The sequence below is a fragment of the Peromyscus californicus genome, unplaced genomic scaffold (assembly GCF_007827085.1).
Source record: "Peromyscus californicus insignis strain IS unplaced genomic scaffold, ASM782708v3 Scaffold_8__1_contigs__length_139910024, whole genome shotgun sequence".
NCBI classification, from domain to species: domain Eukaryota; kingdom Metazoa; phylum Chordata; class Mammalia; order Rodentia; family Cricetidae; genus Peromyscus; species Peromyscus californicus.
The window spans coordinates 94,817,850-94,837,114 of record NW_026294606.1 but is presented as its reverse complement, the minus strand read 5'-3'; positions in this window follow the sequence as shown (position 1 = coordinate 94,837,114).

Sequence of the window (19,265 nt, the reverse complement as noted above, 5' to 3'; positions counted from 1 at the left end):
TATTGGGACACACCACACACACACACACCACACACCACACAGACACACACACACAACCACACACACCACACACACACACACACACATACACACACACACACCATACACACACATACACACACACCACACACCACACATGTCACACACACACATACACCACACACACATCACATGCACCACACACACACACACACACTCACACACACACCACCCACATACACACACACTACACACACACACTACACACACACACCATACACACACACACCACATACACACACCACACACACACATCACATACCACACACACATCACACACACACACACACACCACACATCACACATACATACACCACACACACACCACATGCACCACACACACACATCATACACACACACTCACACACACTCACACACATCACACACACATCACACACACACACACACACCACACACACATCACACACACACACACACCACACACACACACCACACACATCTCTCTCTCTCTCTCTCTCTCTCTCTCTCTCTCTCTCTCTCTCTCTCTCTCTCTCTCTCACACACACACACACACACACACACACACACGGGAGCAAATAAAAGGGGGTCAGTGGGAGGGATATGAGAGGGTAATGGAAGTGCACACCCTGAAAATGTGTCATAGACATGGATGAAACCCATTGTTACATATAATGAGTTTTAAAGAGTCTCACTTTATCAAGAAGATGTAACAATGCTAAGTGTATGTAAATCTACGATATTACAACTTTACGAACCAAAGTACCATATAACTGAAGTGAAGAAATATCCACAATGCTATTTAGAGATTTCTAGATCGCTACCTCAAGAAGAACCAACAGAAAACCTGAGAGAATGCAGAACACTCAACATGATAAACCAATGCTACATGTATGGCCTGCTCCTGCCACTGATAGCACAACACACACTGTTTTCTCAATGCCTCTTACATGTTAAACAACATAAATTATGTTCTGTGACATAAAAGGCTTGCTACATATAAGACAACTGAAATCACATAAAATATATTCACTAACCACACAGAATTTAATGAGTAATCAATAATAGATGAGTAAGCAGAAAATCCTTGGACATTCAAAAGTTGAACTACCATCATTGATAATTCATCACTCAAATAAAAAGATCATGGGTTTAGACAACATTTTGAAGTAAAAACTTGTATCAGAACCCATGAGATTCAGCTTAAGCAATACTCAGAAGGCAAATTATACACACATTTTATTACCAAGAAAAAGTTGTCTTCTGGCATGAAATTTGGAAGAGGTTCATGAGCGTCACCTCTAGCTGAGGATCTGTGGACAGCTGGTGGCTTCTGGGAGAGGGAGCATCAGTTTCTTCTAAGGGCATAGCCCTTGGTGAGTTGACCACGCTCCAATGGCTGATACCACGCCTATGCAGACAGAGGCAGGCAAGCTGTACTCAATGGGTAATAGCAGGAATAATGGACATACAGTTACGAAGGGAGGGAGGGAGAGGATAGATCTGCGAAGAGTTGGCGAGGAGTGCAGGTGGATATGATCAAAACACATGGAAACTCTCAAAAAAGTTACTGCAAATACTAAATTTAAAAAATGAACTTTAAGTCAGTGATCTACCTGAATAAATCAGAAGAATAAATTCATCAAAGGGGGCTGAAGCAAGGAAAGAATACAACATGATTAATGGTCAATAAAAGAATGACACAAAAAACTGGAGATCAATGGACCAAGAAGCAGGTTCTTTACCAAGTTATAAGCAGCTGGACAGTCTTTAATCAGACTGAGCACACACAGAGACACATGCATACACACCACACCACACACACACATACACACACACACACACATACACACACACGCGCGCACATGTACTCCACATGTCAGACTGAGCACACACACACACATACCCACACACATACACTCCATATTTCAGACTGAACACATACACATACCATTGGTCAGACTGAACACACACAACACATGTCAAATTAAACATACATACACACATATACACACACAAACACACACACACACACACACCCTACATATATGGACACATACTTATAGACTCACATATTAGGAGGCTGTAAAGTTCACAGAGACAGGGTTATCATCACTTATTATTGGATACCCAGTGTCTAACTCATAGCTATACAACACAGAATCATGTTCAGCAAATCTATATGGAATCCATAAAATCAGAAAAGTATTGCACTACACAGAGTTGGAAATGGCCCTAATACCCTCATGGTTTCCATGCAGAATGAAATTCCATGTGCCCTCGTAACATTGAAACCAGGACCAGCCACCTACTTCACTGGCACACTTCACCTTCTCTTGATGGATATTCTGTATTTCTCTCACTTTGTGAGACCCTTTGGGACACAAGTCTTTAAGCCCAACACTTGTTGAAAAACAGTCCAGAAAGAAAAAGAAATAGAGAGAAAGCAGAATGAGAAGGCAGCCTTCATTACAGCTAAACTGTTGGCTTAACTTCCTAAAATACCGTCGAATTTTCTTGCTCATACAGCTGTGTTTATAGAAGGCAATATCATGTATGTAAATAAATTCAGATGCCGCATGAGTTATTTTAAAACAATCAGTCTAACACTAATCAGCTTACTCAGAGACATAATCTTACCCTAAAAAAGTGACAAATCAGTACACAGTGTGCACAGTAAAATACCCAGAGAGTAAGTCCAATACAAATGCTAAAATGCTGCCTCTGTTAGAATTTGACTGTGGTCATTCCAGATGCAGAGGAGCAGACTACAGCGACTGCCTCGCCCATGCCATTTCTGCTCCTGGAGGCATTAGTGAGGCATTATTTCTACTGCTCAATCTTGGTGGGGTGGAGCACACCTGTAATCCCAGAAACAGACAAACAAGCAATAACAACCAAACCAAACCAAACCAAACCCAAACAAAAAACAAAAACAAAAACAGATCAGTGAAGGGCTTGTCATGTAAACACTAGTCCTGGTGGTGCACACTTGTAATCCCAGCCCTGGGGAGGCAGACACAAGCAGACACATTTGGCCAACCAGCCCTGCTGAAGTGGTGATTCACAAGCTAATGGCAACCTTGCTTCAGAAAACCAGGTGGATGACACCTGAGGTACAGCTCCTGAAGTTGGCCCTTGGCTCCAGAGACATAGTCACACATTTGTACACACATACACACATTGGCACACATTTGTGCACACATAGCTACATACACAGGGACACACATACATACAAGTCAAAGACCCGATTTTTATTGGAAGTCACACCTTATCTCTCTGCTGTGTTTACATTGCTTTTGTGTACAGTCTGCTATAGCTCCTTGCCTTCCAATCATTGTTAGTACGGGTTTATGATTTAACTCCATTTTTTGAGACTATTGGTACTTCCACCCACTATCACAACTACCATCATTGCCACACTACCATTCTTGTCGTACCGTGGCTCCTTCTCTTCCTTCTTCTCTTTTTTCTCCTCTCTCATTCCCAGGTCTCTGCTCTTTTGAATCCCCCTCCTTCTCCTCCTCTATCTTCTCCTCACCTTCCTCCTACCCCTCCTCCTCTTTCAGGGGCTGTCACCAGGGCCACCCCATTAAAATCAACTCTTCACCTGCTCTAGTAACTATGTGAACTGAAGTGCCTGCGGTTGTGGAGCCAAATCTATGCTAAAGATTAGAACTTCAGAACTTCTGGAGAGTTGCAATGTTACAGAACCAGAGTTCAATGATCTTGAGCTGTCTGTAGTCCCCTTAACAGCCATGCATTGTCCATCCTTGTGGCTGACACAATTCCCTTTTGACTATCAGTGATAACCATTAACAGACCTCTTACTTCTTCAAACCCCCAAATTAAGAATGGCATCAGTCAGCATCTAAAGCCTATAGCAGCAGAACTTCCCATGCTTTGCTCTAGGCCACCCACCTAATATCCTCACCAATGTATCTGGAAAATGTCTTGGGTTATGACTTTCTTTTTTTGTTCTTTAGAAGTCCATGCAATGCCAAAACTTATTATAAGCCACAGTCATCCTAGGGTCCCCCCTGCTATGTAGTCTTCCTGGTTCTGTGGGTTGCAGTCTGATTATTCTTTGTTTTATATCTAGTATCCACTTATGAGAGAGTACATACCATGTTTGTCCTTCTGGGTTTGGGTTACATCACTCAGGGTGATATTTTCTAGTTTCATCCATTCGCCTGCAAATTTCATGCTGTCATTTTTCTCTGCTGAGTAGTACTCCATTGTGTATATGTACCACATTTTCTTAATCCATTCTTCAGTTGACGGGCATCTAGGTTGTTTCTGGGTTCTGGCTATTATGAATAGTGCTGCTATGAACATAGTTGATCATGTATGTTTGTGGTATAATTGAGCATTCCTTGGGTATATGCCCAAGAGTGGTATGGCTGGGTCTTGAGGTAGATCGATTCTCAATTTTCTCCACTGACACAGTAAGCCTGATCAAGCTGAATTGAAAAAGTATAACAACAGGCTTATTTGAGCAAAGCAACTCCCAGGTGGGTTCTCCAGTCCCAGAGATCAAGGCCAGAGAAGATGCACCACAAGTGAAATCAGGGAGATTTTATAGGTTGTAGGTGAGGGGTGATAATGCATCCACCACAAGCTGGGTTTGTGCCCAAGTATGGTCAAAAGCTGAGCACTTAGGTGGGGACTTGGGCAGCTGGCAACTTCAGAGGAGGAAGCTGCAGTAGCCACCAAGATTGCAAAACTAGACTTTTGGTGCCTTTCTTTTGTTTGAAGGCTCTCTGAGTGGGCAGGGTTTGGAGAGAGAGAGAGAGAGAGAGAGAGAGAGAGAGAGAGAGAGAGAGAGAGAGAGAGAGAGAGAGAGAGAAATGGAGCTTTCTATATCGAGCAGGAGTGAACTGGAGGTTCCAACTGAACAATTACACAGCTGCAATTTTCCGCATTTTATGATAAAACTGAGACACATAGAGGTTAAGTTCTTGCTTTATTTATTTTGTGATTTTTCACTTTATTGTTTTATGTATATGCTTGCATGAATGACTGTGCACCATATGCATGCCTAGTACCCACAGAAGCCAGAAGAGGGTGTGGGGTCCTTCAGAACTGGAGTTACATGAGCTGCCATGTGGGTGATAGGAATCAAACCCAGGCATGCGAGGCAAGTGCTGTACCACTGAGCTAGCTCGGTAGAAGTGACCCTCACATGTGTACTTAAGGGCAGACACACAGACACAATTTAGTTTGTAACTCTTCCAGTAAAGGAAAAAAAGAAAAAAGAAGTCCATGCAATGACTTTCATATTGAAGTATGCTGTTTGCCGAGACCCAAATCTGTGTTCAACAAGTCAACGTCATTCATTTGGCTACCCTACTATATGATTCCTGCTTCTCATACTAGGAGCAAAACAATCACCACCACCGCCTGTGGCCACTCCAAGTTCTTCCACGTCCATTTCCACCACCATTGCCATAGGACTTTTGCTTTCACTATGACTGTCACCACCATTATCACATAGCACTGTTAGCCCTCTCCCTTCCTCCTTGTGCTGACTACTGTACTATGCTGTCATTCTGTTAATGGCTTCCATGTTGCAAAGCAATGGGAAGTCTTCATCTCCCTGGGCCTATTGGCGGCATTCTCCGCAGGTGTTCATTTCTTTTTCTTGTTACTTGAGCTTCTTGGAGATCTTTCTCTGATTTCTTTGCTGAATTCTTCTTCTATAACTCCCACTATGACTGACTGCTCTTACTCTATCCTTACTGCTACCTTCCTCTTTCAGCTCTTACACTAAAACTGTAACCATCAAGGGCAACCTATACCTCCTTCTCCCCCTGCTCCTCTTCCTGTTGTAACAGCTACCATAACCATTTACCTATTAGCAGCAGTGCTTTTGGCATCAGTCAAGATTTTTTTGACAGCTCATCACTGTAAAACTTCTGTGGTGTGGGTATTTTCTAACATTCTTGTGTGGCACATGAATACATCACAGTACAGGGATGTAATGACAATCCTGAGGCTCCATCTTGGGGGTCATACATTTCTCTCTCATTCCTAGACCTCTGCTCTTACTGAGCTGTCATGCTATTTCCAGCCATTTCAGCTTGGGCAATGAGTCTTTAATTTTCCTCTTTTTGTATGTCCTTCTGTATGGAGACGGAAAGTCCTCCCACTAGGAAAGGACAATGACTGGTCACAGAGTTTCTGGAAAACAGGAAGTTCACACAAAGCAGCCAGACAGGCAGGCAGCTCATCTGCTGACCTTGGCCTTGGTCACTCAGCCTCCCATATCCACTTAATGAGCAATTCCACACTTTAATACTCTATGCAATGACATTTCCAGGTGGCGTTTTGCTGTCGCTTCGATGACCTTATACTGGGCTCATAATAACACAAAGATCAGTGATGGTGGGTAATAACACACCTTGTCTTCACAGGGAATCTTTATTACCTGCACCCTATTTTCCTTGATCCCCACTCATTTCTCTCCAAACTGATTGTTTGGTGTGTTCTACAAAGAAGGCCAAAATAATTAGATGCATCCAATAATGGATGCATCCAATGCATCCATTCATGAATTCAGTTAAAATCATTACTTCAACAAATAATTAGAAAGAAAATAATTCATGTCAGAGCAAAGACACTAAACAGGACAGAAGCAATTTAACTTCTGAGACCATCATTGCTGCCATGGAGAATATATTCTTGAAGGGAGAGGATTTGAAACAAAAAAAGAAGAGTATCATAAGTGGTAGTGAATACTAAAGAGAAAGCAGACAAGGTTAAATAAAGATAAGGGGAAGGGGGGCCAATATATGCTATCAGAAAAATATTTTTCTAATGATTCTGCCTTTAAGATAAAGGTGGGCCACTACCACCATGTCGAACACCAACAGATCTCTAGAACTCAATGGACAGCCAGTATAACCAATCAGTGAGCTCCAGGTTCAGTGAGAGAGCATTTTGTAAAACAAGGTAGAGAGTGATAGCTACTCAACATGGACTTCTATTCTCCACATGTATGTGCCTACACATGTACACAGAGAGAGAGAGAGAGAAAGGGAGAGAGAGAGAGAGAGAGAGAGAGAGAGAGAGAGAGAGAGAGAGAGAGAGAGAGAATAAGCCATGCAGTATGCATATGACTCATTCAGTGTAGGGGATAGCATTGCAAAGCCTTCATATGTACTCACATATACACCAGGAGAAAGAAGGAGCGGAGAAGGAGAAAGAGAGTGGAGAAGGAGGAGGAGAAAAGGGAAAAGGAAACAAATGAGAAGAATTTAATGAAAGACACTAAAACTGAGTGTCTCAGTGAAGTCAGAGAAGGATCTCAAAGGAGGTCTCTGGAAGTCAAGAAACAAGGAAGAAATAGCCACTTGAACAGAAAGCTGTCAATAGGCCCATTGAAATGGAGATTGGGAATTGTCCATGGCTTTACAATGTGGAAGCCATGGTAAGAATAGTTGGAATTAAATGCTAGGTGTGAAAACCCAAATGTAATGAGTTAGACAGATCAAGAAATAGAGAAGGGGTGGGCAGAGATGTGGGACAGCAGCAATCAAAATATGAGCCACTAGGGATTTGCTTTTGAGGTGGGAGGTGATAGACATGTGTAGGCTGATGGCATGGTCCCATGGAGAAGAAGACATGATGATGTAGGAAAGAGGAAGAGAAGCTGCCTGATGAAGACAAGTCTGATGACTTTCCTGTTTCTACTCCAATTCTGGTCTCAAAAATTGCTCCATACCCTTTGTGTGGTGAAACTGAAGAGATTATAAACCTTTGGTTTTGGTGAGATGGATCACCTCTTTGGGTCCTTGTGCTGAAGCTGACTATTGAATAAGCTTGTTGGGTAACCTCCCAGATTATTCACCACCCTGTCTGCAATTAAGTTTAGACTTGGATGCAGAAAAAGTTCACTGACTCATAAAAACACAATCCATGTTTGTTAAACATTTTTGAGCAGTCAACAAATCAATGAATTAATACAGTACAGTCTAATACATGGGAGCTTAAGATGGGCTTATTATTCTACCTTGTAGGATGCTGAGCTACAAAACTTTAGGATTGTTCTGTAGCTCTGGTTGGTTTGAGACCACACCCTAGTGGTGAACTGTATCAACAAAGGCCAGATACCAAGCCACACAGAGGAACCCAGGAATATTGTGTTAAGTGATCTACTGTGTTTGGGTCAGCTAAGCCTTTCTTTTGCAATCTAAGCTTGATTTTAATTTTAATTGACACACAATAATTACACCTGTCTGGGAGGCCTAATCCATGTTCATGTTGTGTGTGTGTGTGTGTGTGTGTGTGTGTGATGAAATCAGGGAAATTGGCATACCCATCACCCCCAATTCTTTGTGATGAGAAGTCTGCCAACAAGAACACACAAGGGCCTGACTTAAGAAGAAACAGAATTGTCTTGAGGTAAAAGAGACCAACTTGCATCCCTCTGGGATCAGAGCTACTGACCTGACCAAAACCTCATCCCCTCAGGTTCCATTAATTGTCTTCTAATTTCCCTCCTATTTTTCTTTTCTTTTTAAGCATATAAGGCCACTTATCTCATCATTGTGACCAAAGACCTGGAGGAAGCAACTTAGAGGAGGAAGGATTTGTTTTGGCTCACACTTTGAGAGGACACAGTCCATCCTGGTGTGGAAGCTCATGATGGCAGAAGAGTATGCTAGGACCCGTCATATCTCCTCAAGAATCAGAGGACTAGAGTAGAACATGAAGTAGGCCATACCCCCTCAAAAGCACGTCCCAAGTAGCCTGTGTCTGCCACCTATACATTACGTCCTAAAGCTTCCATAAACTTCCAAATGGTGTCACCAGCTGAGTGTGGAAGTATTCAGCTACATGAATCTCTGGAAGACATGTCACATTCAAGCCACAAGAGAAAATATTTAACACACCATCTTTCTTTCAGAGTAACCACATCTCCTAAAAAGTACAAAATCTAAATCTTTGTTTCCTAAAAAAAAAAAAAAAAAACTGTATAAATTAGACTACTTTGATTTAATGTAAAAATGATGTTGAAATTACCTAGTCAATGAGGTTGGGAAAATAATTTTCTGACCTATGAATCAAAACTCATGTAACTCCTCACCCATCTTTCTCTTATTCTGAAAGAAAACAAGTAGTTGCGAATAACCACAGTTTAGGTTAAAGAGAAATGGGAGTGAGTTCTGGACAAGTAGAAGGCCCTGGTACCAAAGGGTGTTGGCCATTAGACAAAAGATCACTGTAAGAAAAGTTGTAGGTGGACTGCCACCATAGGCAATAGTCAAACTCTGAGGCATAAGGACAACTTGGCTCTTGGTGCATGCTTTTTCTTTAAAGTGGGTAAGGCCTGTCAGCTTCCCTCTTTATGACAGTATGTCACCAAAAACCAAATAATAGGCAGACGACGGCCTGGCTGCCCTCCTTTCCTTCCTTCCTTCCCCATTTCTGGGTCCTCTCTGCCACCCTTCCTTTACTTTAACCGAGGCAAATCTCTGCTAATATACTGAGCCCGATGTATCTAAATTCTGAATTCTCCAGATTGCTTCCTAGGAAATGGAATATTTATCTTTTCATTTGGATCTTGCTTTATTTTGCTTTCTGTTGCTGTTTAAAACACTCAGACCCAAAGACACTTTGGCAAGAAAGAATTTATTTCATTTTCTACTTCCAGTTCATAGTCCATTACGGAGAGAAGTAAGGCAGAAACCTGAAGATGTGATGGATTACTATTACATACAGCTCTGTTTTTGACTAGGAAATTTACTCTGGACCAAGGAAGTAAAGCAGGAACCATCAAGGAGGATGCTAGCTAGCTTTCTCCCATGCTAAATAATACTCAGCTATCTTTCTAACACAACCCATAGTCACCTACTGAGGGAGGGGACAGCCCAGAGGCTGGGCTCTCCTGCGTTAATTAATAATCAAGACAATCCCCCAAAGTTTATTCTGATCTACTTAATTTCTCAGAGGAGTCTTTCTTCTCAGATAATACTAAAGTGTGTAAAGTTGACAGTTAAAGCTAACATGGACAGATACCATGTGACAAAGTACACACATTGTCACCTTTAGTGTTCAGGCAGAGTTCAAATTCTGTGTCTGTATTAATAATAGGTCAGAGATTTAACCTCTTTGAGCTATAGGTTTTGGTGTACAAAATGGCAAAAAAGTTTGCATCGTTTTCTAGGAATATGAAAAGGCACTAAATACACAGTTCCAAACACATCAGAAATTCATTGATAAAATGCTAAGCTTCACTTTTGAGACATTTCTTCTGCTTAGCCCATTTCTAGCACTTTGGAAGTATTTATTCAATACTATTTATTAGAAAAGGTTTTTCAATAGAATAACTGTTAAATTTTGACATCCTTTCTTTCTAAATAAATACTATCAAACATAATTTTACATAATTTTTCTTTAAGAAAGACTCTAATGTAGATTAGTCTTAGGCCCCACAAAACCCACACATTGGCTAGCTCTGTAGACAGAGCATTAATAATTGCCAACAATAGCAATTCCCTTCAATTTTTAGAATTGTATATGGGTTCTCATAGTCATAACTTTCTAATCATGGTGACAAAATAACAAAATAAATTTCCTTAAAGTCTTTGAAAGAGAACCAAACCATTCAGGAATTAGCAGGGCTTCCTAATCATCACTGCCCCGTCCTTGTAGTTCAATCCATCTAGATTTCCTCATTGGGGATCATTGCCTTCTTGAAGTATCAGGCCCTGTAGTATCTCTTGCCATGCACCGTCTGTGTGTCCCTCCATTGTGTGTCCCACAATCGGGGCCTGAGTTGCCTTCATCTGTCCCACTTGCCTCCACACTGTGGTCTCACTTTTCGGCAGAGCCAAACTCTTGAGATAACACTCCTGGGCATATTAGAACACTCTTTGTTTAAATTCACTCCACCCCATTTCTCTGCAAGGAGCTGGGCCAGGAGGGAGGCATGAGCAAAGGGAAAGAGCCCAGCTGCATATTTAAAATTCCATCAGCTGGGTATCTTTAATGCGATATGGTCATTTTTAATCTTGCTCTGCTTGATAAATACCCGCCTTGCAAGTAATTGTGAAGATTGTGTCTGTTTTTATTAGAACTTATTTGTCATTATTTGACAGTTGTTTCTAATCACATTTGTCATGTATTGGGTTTCCTTTGTGAATACTGATGGCTCCTGGAATCGATCTTTATGCAGCCCCATTCATTCCTGAGCACACACAGTATGCCCACCAGCCAGGATACCACTCTTCTGGTCACTCAGATGCAGAGAGTGGAGTTGCAGGGAACGTTTTGGAATTTTGAAAACAGATTCTGTGCAATGAGTTCTAGCAACTGTATATTTGGAAGGTGTAGTCTGTTAGGCAGCTTGAACACAACATGTTGACAAGTTTAAATTCAACGTTGTCTGCTGCATCAGTTCAGCTTGAATTCCTACCAGTGTGGGAGGGTTAACACAGCCATGTCATATCTTGTCATTCAAGAAATAACTGTCCATCAGTTCACTCAGCAACTAGTTAGTTGCTGACAGTACTCATTCACCTCTCATATTCATTCAAGAGATGTTGGTTCATCCATTTATTAATGAATAATTATGCCTTTTAGAGAGTATTTGGGAAATTTCTACTTTGTGTATGACAGGAACATGGGACATTGTAGCAGCTGTATTTTTCTTGTCATGAGGCCACAAATCCCAAGAAAGCTCCCTCATCAAAATTCCATGTAATGGTTAATCTTCACTGTCAGCTTGATTGGATTTAGAGTCACCATGGAAATACTTCTTAGAGTACCAATGAGTGCATTTTCAGAAAGGTTTAACTACTGAGGGGAGACCCACCCTGATGGTAGGCAACACCCTCCAATTGACTGGGACCCCAGACTGCATAAAAAAATGAGAAAATGAGCAGAGCCCCAACATTCATGTCTCTCCATTTCCAGAATGGGGGATGCATTGCGGCTAGCTGTCTCCAGCTCCTGTTACTACAACTTCCCCACCATGATGGCCTATACCCTGAAACATGAGCCAAAGTTAAGCCTTCATTTCTAGTTGCTTCATATTAGATATTTAATCACAGCCACAGGACAAGTAAAGAATCACTGTCATGATGGTTGTACCTCAGCTTCATAGCCTTTGCAAAGTGGAAGAATGGGTGGACAAGGTCTCTCTGTTAGCAGTTTCTCTTTCAAAGAGCAAGTATTGAGTGTCTTTTGCATACAAAGTTTTACTTTTGGTACTAAAACTAAAAATCAGGTAGGACACCATCTCTACCAAACCTCATGGCCAAGAACAGTAGTTCTCAACCTTCCTAATGCTAAGACCCTTTAATACAGTTCCTCATATTGTGCTGATCCCCAACCATAAAATTATTTTCGTTGTTATTTCTTAACTATAATTTTGCTACTGTTGTGAATTGTAATGTAAATATCTGATATGCAGTCATTTGACCCCCAAAAGAGTCACAACCCACAGGTTGAGAACCTCTGACCTAGAAGCATCTGGATGCCTCAGGGATCTAAACTTGAATTTGGGATAGAGTAGAGATTGAGGTGAACGAACGAATGAATGGTTGATGGTATGTTCTGGGTCTAAAACATGGTGTCTCCTGAAAACAAGTCAGTCAGAGAGGAATAAGCAGTGTCTCACCATGGGGCTCACATAGGTTGCAGACACTGGATTCCTACCAATGAAGGACTCAATTTTTAAAGGAGCAAGGTGAGCATTTCCTGAGCCTTCCCGTAAGGAGGGTGGGCTGGGTTTTGACCTGTGGTGGGCCTTACCTATCATCACTGCAGGTCCTACTTGGCTGCATACCAACCCCTGAGTCTAATGGGAGAGGGTCATGGGCGCCCAGCACTGGATTGTCTGAAGCGAGAAGGGAAGAATGATAGGCTTGGGTGTGTGTTAGCAAACATCAATTAGAGTCTTCAGACCCTTCAGACACCTTCTCTCTTCTCAAGAGCTTATAATCATAGAAGTGTAATCATGAGCTTAACAACTCAAAAACCACCTCTGCAAACTGCACGCACCCAGCAACAGCTGTTAACCCCTGGGGCCGTGGACTAAGGCAGTATCTACTCTAGCTTAAGCTCTTGGAGTGGGGAGAGGATGTGAGAACCACATGACGTGTATCAAAATGTCCATGGTTCCATTTATTGTGCTCTTTGAGTGACAGTGGGCCATAGTGGAAGGTCTGGGAGAGCAGAAATCTAAGAGAAAAGACAGGATTTCTCTCTTGAGTGTGGATAAGTGTTCAAGATTGAAGAACTTCCCTAAGACCTCTGAGCCTTTCTTTTCTGATTTGTAAAGACAAACCTAATGCTGAGAACCTTTAGGAAGTTTGTGGAATGCCTACACTATGCCTGGGGTGACACATGGCTCATGGGAAATACCTTGAAAGTGACAATTACTATCACGTAAGCAAACACATCATCAGATATTTAAAGCAAACATCAATTCCCAAATCCATGGTACTGAACAGTTAGCATCCCTCCTACAGTTCTCCAGTTCTTGACAATACCTCTTTATTTATTATAAGCACCACCCCCATGAGGCATCAAAAAAAAACATAGATGCTTCACTTTGCAAGGCAATACCTCATGATTACCCAGAATTTGAAAGAACATGGGTTCATTTCTGCATTTTGATTTGGGGCCTGGCATTGGTTAATCTTGCTTTGTTCTCTTCTGGTTGTGCTAATGTCCCCTTTGTGTGTGTACACGTGTCCAATACTGTCTAAGAAACAATCACCTTAATTGCTTGGCGTTAACCTCTGGCAGCTTAAGACGGAGGCTTTTTATCTATCGCTCAATCCTTGCTGCAGACATAATTCCCTGTAGTGCTTACGTCTCTGTCACCATCACAAGTGAGTACTTCCAAGGAAAGCATTTCAGTAAACAAATGCTACTACAAACAAAACAGACCTTTTACTCAAGAGGACCCGCGATGGCAGAAAAGCCCTGTGATGGCTTTAGGCTTGGTCTGGAGGTGTGTGTGGTGATGAATTTCATTCAAGTGTCACTGTTTTCGAGCCGCTGAGAAGGATTGATGGTTTACAGTAGGCTGATCCATCATCCAAGGCAGGTGGCACCCTATCGGAATTTCAGAAATCTGTTCCTGACCACGTTCACTGTTGGGTGACTCCGTAACGACCCTATTTGTGGTGCGTTACTGAAAATCAATGTGGCGCATTCAAGGTCAATGTACTGTTGGAAAACTCTTTAAGCGCTGATGGATGGATTGTGCTTGTTCAGAATAAATGTGAAAAGAAGGTGACAGTTGAGCATCCAACAGCTGTAAGACTCTCAAAGATGGACTTCCTTCTTCAGGGAACACTGGGACTCCAGGTGACATCACAGATTTCCTTATGTTCTTTATTTAGGGGACACATCTACATATCTTAATGTATCCTCTCTCATACATTTAAGGCATCCACAAGCAGATGTCTCTTAGATCTCAACAGCCTAGTGCATTAAAGGAGTCCACAAGTCCCATTAGAATCACACTGCTCAGTGTTGGAATCAAGGCCAACCAGGATGTAGATGGACAGAAGACATCTATCTTTTGAAATAATCTCAAAAATAGCTAAAGACAAAATAATCATTCCAGGGGCTAGAAGTCTCAGTGCTTAACAGGACTCACTCCTGTTCTTTTAGAGGATCAAAGTTCTAGTCCCAGCACTCATCCAGTGGCTCAAAAATCACCTGTAACTCTGGCTTCAGGGGATCCATTGCCCGCTTCTGACCTCTATGGGCAATGCGCTCATATGTACTTAACAAATCTTGGTTGTTGTTTTTTTAAATCAACTCACTTAATAGTTTATCCCACAAACCAACTTCAAAATGGGTTGTGCAAGTGAATCTGGGGTCATGGAATCTAACGATTAAAAGCTGATTAGCCCACTCAAGGTTAAATCCACTCAAGAAGTTTAAGGTCAAGCAAGAAAGGTAAGTATACAGCCAATTTTGCAATGTGTGGGAAGTGTCTGTGCTCACTGCGGGGAGAGGGTGGGTATAAGTGACACACAAAGCTTGAGGACCTAGGAGGGAGGCATGCCATCACTCATACCCTTTTCCAAACTGGAATGCTTGCAACCAACACTTGGGAACATCAAAAAGAAAGCAAGCTGAGACATGTGCAGTGATTTCTGGTCTCCAGTATATTTAAATATTAAAACAAAAGAGGTCTCTAAAGTGGTGAAGTAACTTTTGCCAGTAAGAGACACTCAGGACATAAAACAGATCACATTTTATCACCATAACACCCTTGCCCGGTGACCTATTTATCAACCCAGCAGAGATAATGCTTCATCAGGCCTCTCAGTGTTCCCCATCTCCCAGTGGCAAAATGGAAGCCTCCCCCGGGGAAAATCAGAAAATACATGTGCTGTCACCTTGGATAGAGAATGAATTTCAGTGATTCACTCCTTTTCCCCTTCATCTCTCCCTCTCTTCTCTTTCTTCCTTCCCTCCCACCCTCCCTTCTTCTTCCTTTTCCTGCCTTCCTTCTTTCCACTAAATATTCCCCACTCCATCCTAGCCAATGCCTATCTATTTTATCTATTTTTGCTATTTGGACTATGATAGCCAGTCAAACAAATGCTTTTTCTTTATTGAGGACTCAATAATTTTTTTTGCAAATGAGTTATGAAAAATTAATTCTTAAAAGGAAAGCAAAGCCCCACCAGATTCTGGTTATCACTGTCTGTCTGTCCTCTGTCCCTCCCTGTTTCCTTACTGCCCTTTCTTCCTCCCTTCCTGGTGTAGTTTTTACTTCCCAACGCAAAATATAATCACTGCCTACATAAAGTAGTAAATGTAAAAAATTTGACAGTTACTAAGTAATGCAAGTGACCTGAGGACTGCTTAGGCTTGTTTGATATAAACAAAACCGTGATCCTGGAGGCATCAGGGCAGATGAAATGGTAGCTATTTCCTGGTTCTCAGTAATCAGGTTGGATCAACTTAAGGACATGTTTATGTGCTTTTGTTCGCTCTCTGTGGTCTTTAGCACATAGCAGGATGCCTAGCAGAGAGCTACTGTTTGATATGGAGCCACAGATAGATGAGAAGATGCATGCATACCCAAATGTAGGTGCATCTCTTAGCCACCAGGGAAGCATCCGTGATTTACTGTTGTGTGACTACTGCCATTAGCATCTTCAGCTTAGAAGATCTTTACTTGTTTTCAAAGTTCTTTTATTCAACCCTCCAACATACATCAATACTTATTCTGCCTGTTGAACATCATTACTCTGACATCTCCCAGAAATCCCACTTCTTTCCTGGCTTGATCACACAGAGTTGATAGTTTCACTGTTTCTAACAATTGGGAGTGCCTGGCTTCCTTTATTTGACAACCTGGTTATCCATGCATCCCAAGTCCTATTTATCCTAGCATGTGCTCACAAGCACTTAGCAACTTATAGTGTGTGACAGGGAGTATAGCAGATAGTTGGATGGAGTAGAATTCCAAGAACAGATCCTTTCCCTGTGGTCATTTACTGGATGAAGTCTGGAGGACTGACAAGGAGGTGACAAAACATCTTTAAATATACCACACTATGAAATGTAGCAAAGCAACTAAGAAAACACACACACAGTGGAGTATGGGTACAGGGGGAGAGCAATGAGGGGTGATTTTTAACTGAATATGATTGGGCATCCAATGAGATACACAAGGTAAGAAGAATAATAGGGAATTTCAGGTAAGAAATCACGTTTTTGCAATTAAGAAGGTGGAAAACAGTGCAGTGTGCTTGAAAACCAAGGTAGGCAGAGATTCGCAGGGCATGGAAGGAATATGGGTCTGGAAGGATAGATCCAAAATCATCCATGTCAAGCCTTATTGTTGTCCACAGGAACTTAGGGTTAAACTGCAGGCAGTAGGGAGAAACTGGCCATTTTATCTGTCTACCGTATAACACTCACAGTGAAAAATAAGCATATCATGTGACAATTCACAGGCACAAAAATGGGAGCTGGGAATTCAGCTCAGTAGTGAAATAATTGCTTGGTACATGTGAGATCCTATATTCAATGCCCAGTGTCACAAAATACACACACACACACACACACACACGGGACCAGAACCCAGAAGTCTCAAGACCCCAAGACCCATAACTGTCTGACACTGGTGAAGTTAACTTGCCAACAGTCACCTCTATATTCAGAGGAGATGAGACAAACTCAGGGTGGTATGGCTGTTGCCAGACCATATGTTTCTAATAACACAGATTAGTGCTCTAAGTTTGGGCTTTCATGCAAACAGAATAATATTGAATGTAGTTTCACTCATCCTTGTGTTGCTTACATGCATGATTTTATCCTGTAGAGTTCAAGTTATTTTGCTACTGCTGCGAAGTTCTCAGCATAGGCACAGACCACAGTTTGCCATTGTGGATGGACATTTTTTATGTCATTTCAATTTTGGAGCCATGGCAATTCATTCAGGAAGGAAGACTCCAATACATGTGTTCTGGTAAAGATAGTAAATGTAAAAATACTTATACGTTTTTCCTGGCTCCATATGCAGGAGTACTCAACTTTGGTAGATGAGAACCAGTGTTGGGGCTAGAAGATAGATTAGTTGATAGAGTGCTTGCCTGAAAACGTGAAGACCCGAGTTTATCCATGTAAAAAGCAAGGCATGGTGGTACATGCTTGCAATTCCATCACTGAGGAGACAGAGTCAGGTGAATTCCTGGAGCTAACTGGCCAGTCAGCCTGGCTTGCTTGGTGAGTTCCAGGCCAGTGAGATTGAAACTCTTTCCCAGGACAAGTGTATAGCACTTGAAAAACAACTTCTAACATTGTCCTCTGGCCTCCACATGCATGCAAAGACATGCTCACACACATAACATGACACACAGGAGCAGATTTCCTGAGCATGACTTTTCCAATATATTATTTAACCACTTGTCAGAGACACTATAATTGTTCTACATAGTCAACACAACAAATGTGACTGGTTTACTCAATGAAATGTGTATTTTTCAAGTATACCATTCGTTTTATGAACATGGAGACCATGTGTGTCTTCCTTTTTATTATTTCATGTCTGGTGACTAGCTCAATGTGGGCCACATGGATTCAAATGTGCACACATGCACACACACATGTATGCACATTCACACATCACACATCTACTTGAACAAGGACACAAGCAGATGTCTCTTTTAAATGATTTATCTAAAACAGAAATTTTCCTTTTGATAGATGCAGATTTAATATTTGTCTTGGATTCTGCTTTTTAGACAGACGTTCAACATCCCACATCCATAACTACCATATCAATTATGGATGAAAATGGAGAGTTGCAGGTGAGATAATAAATAAATTTCTATGTTGTCCTAACATAATTCAGTACTACAATCTAAAAGAAGTAGCTCATATAATGAAAAGGACATTGCTCTTAATCCCAATGTTTTCTAATCAGCAAGCAATCATCTTTGTCCATTTCCTTTAATGATGCTTTCATATTGTCTTACTAAGAGCTAATGTCTGCTTTTGTGTATGAGCGGTAGGACCTGAGTGCTTCAATGGGCCTCATCTCGAGTCCACATTCCCAGCCATTAATTAAAGATTTGGCTCTCTTGTCTACGATAAATTTCTGCCTGGCCATTGCAAATAATGGGGTCAGAGAAATGTGTGTATGTGGGGCAAAATGAGAGGAAAAGCACAATGTACATGTACAAGCCATCATTTAAAAAAGCATCAAAGACAAGAGAGTGGTTGTAGAGAGCCCAAGTGCCCTGGGTTCCCCTGTGACCCTGCTTGTCCCTGAGAAAACCTTCAGCCTTGTCACATTATATCATGGACGAGAATGACTCAAACTCTTTTGTTGTTGTTGTTTTTTGCTTTTCGAGACAGGGTTTCTCTGTGTAGCTTTGCGCCTTTCCTGGAACTCACTCTGTAGACCAGGCTGGTCTCGAACTCACAGAGATCCGGCTGGCTCTGCCTCCTGAGTGCTGAGATTAAAGGCGTGCGCCACCACCGTCCAGCATAGCACCACCACTGCCCGGCATGACTCAAACTCTTGATTAGAATAGTAATGCACACACACACACACACACACACACACACACACACACACACACACACACGATAAATACATGCAAAAACAGGAACACAATCATGTCAGATGCAACCATGTGCACCAATCTTCTCACACCCGCTCACTGTCATTTTTTTTCACCAAGTGAGCGAGGTCAGAGGGCTTGATATGCTTCCTCAGTAGCATCTTCTCTACCTTCTGTTTGCTTCAT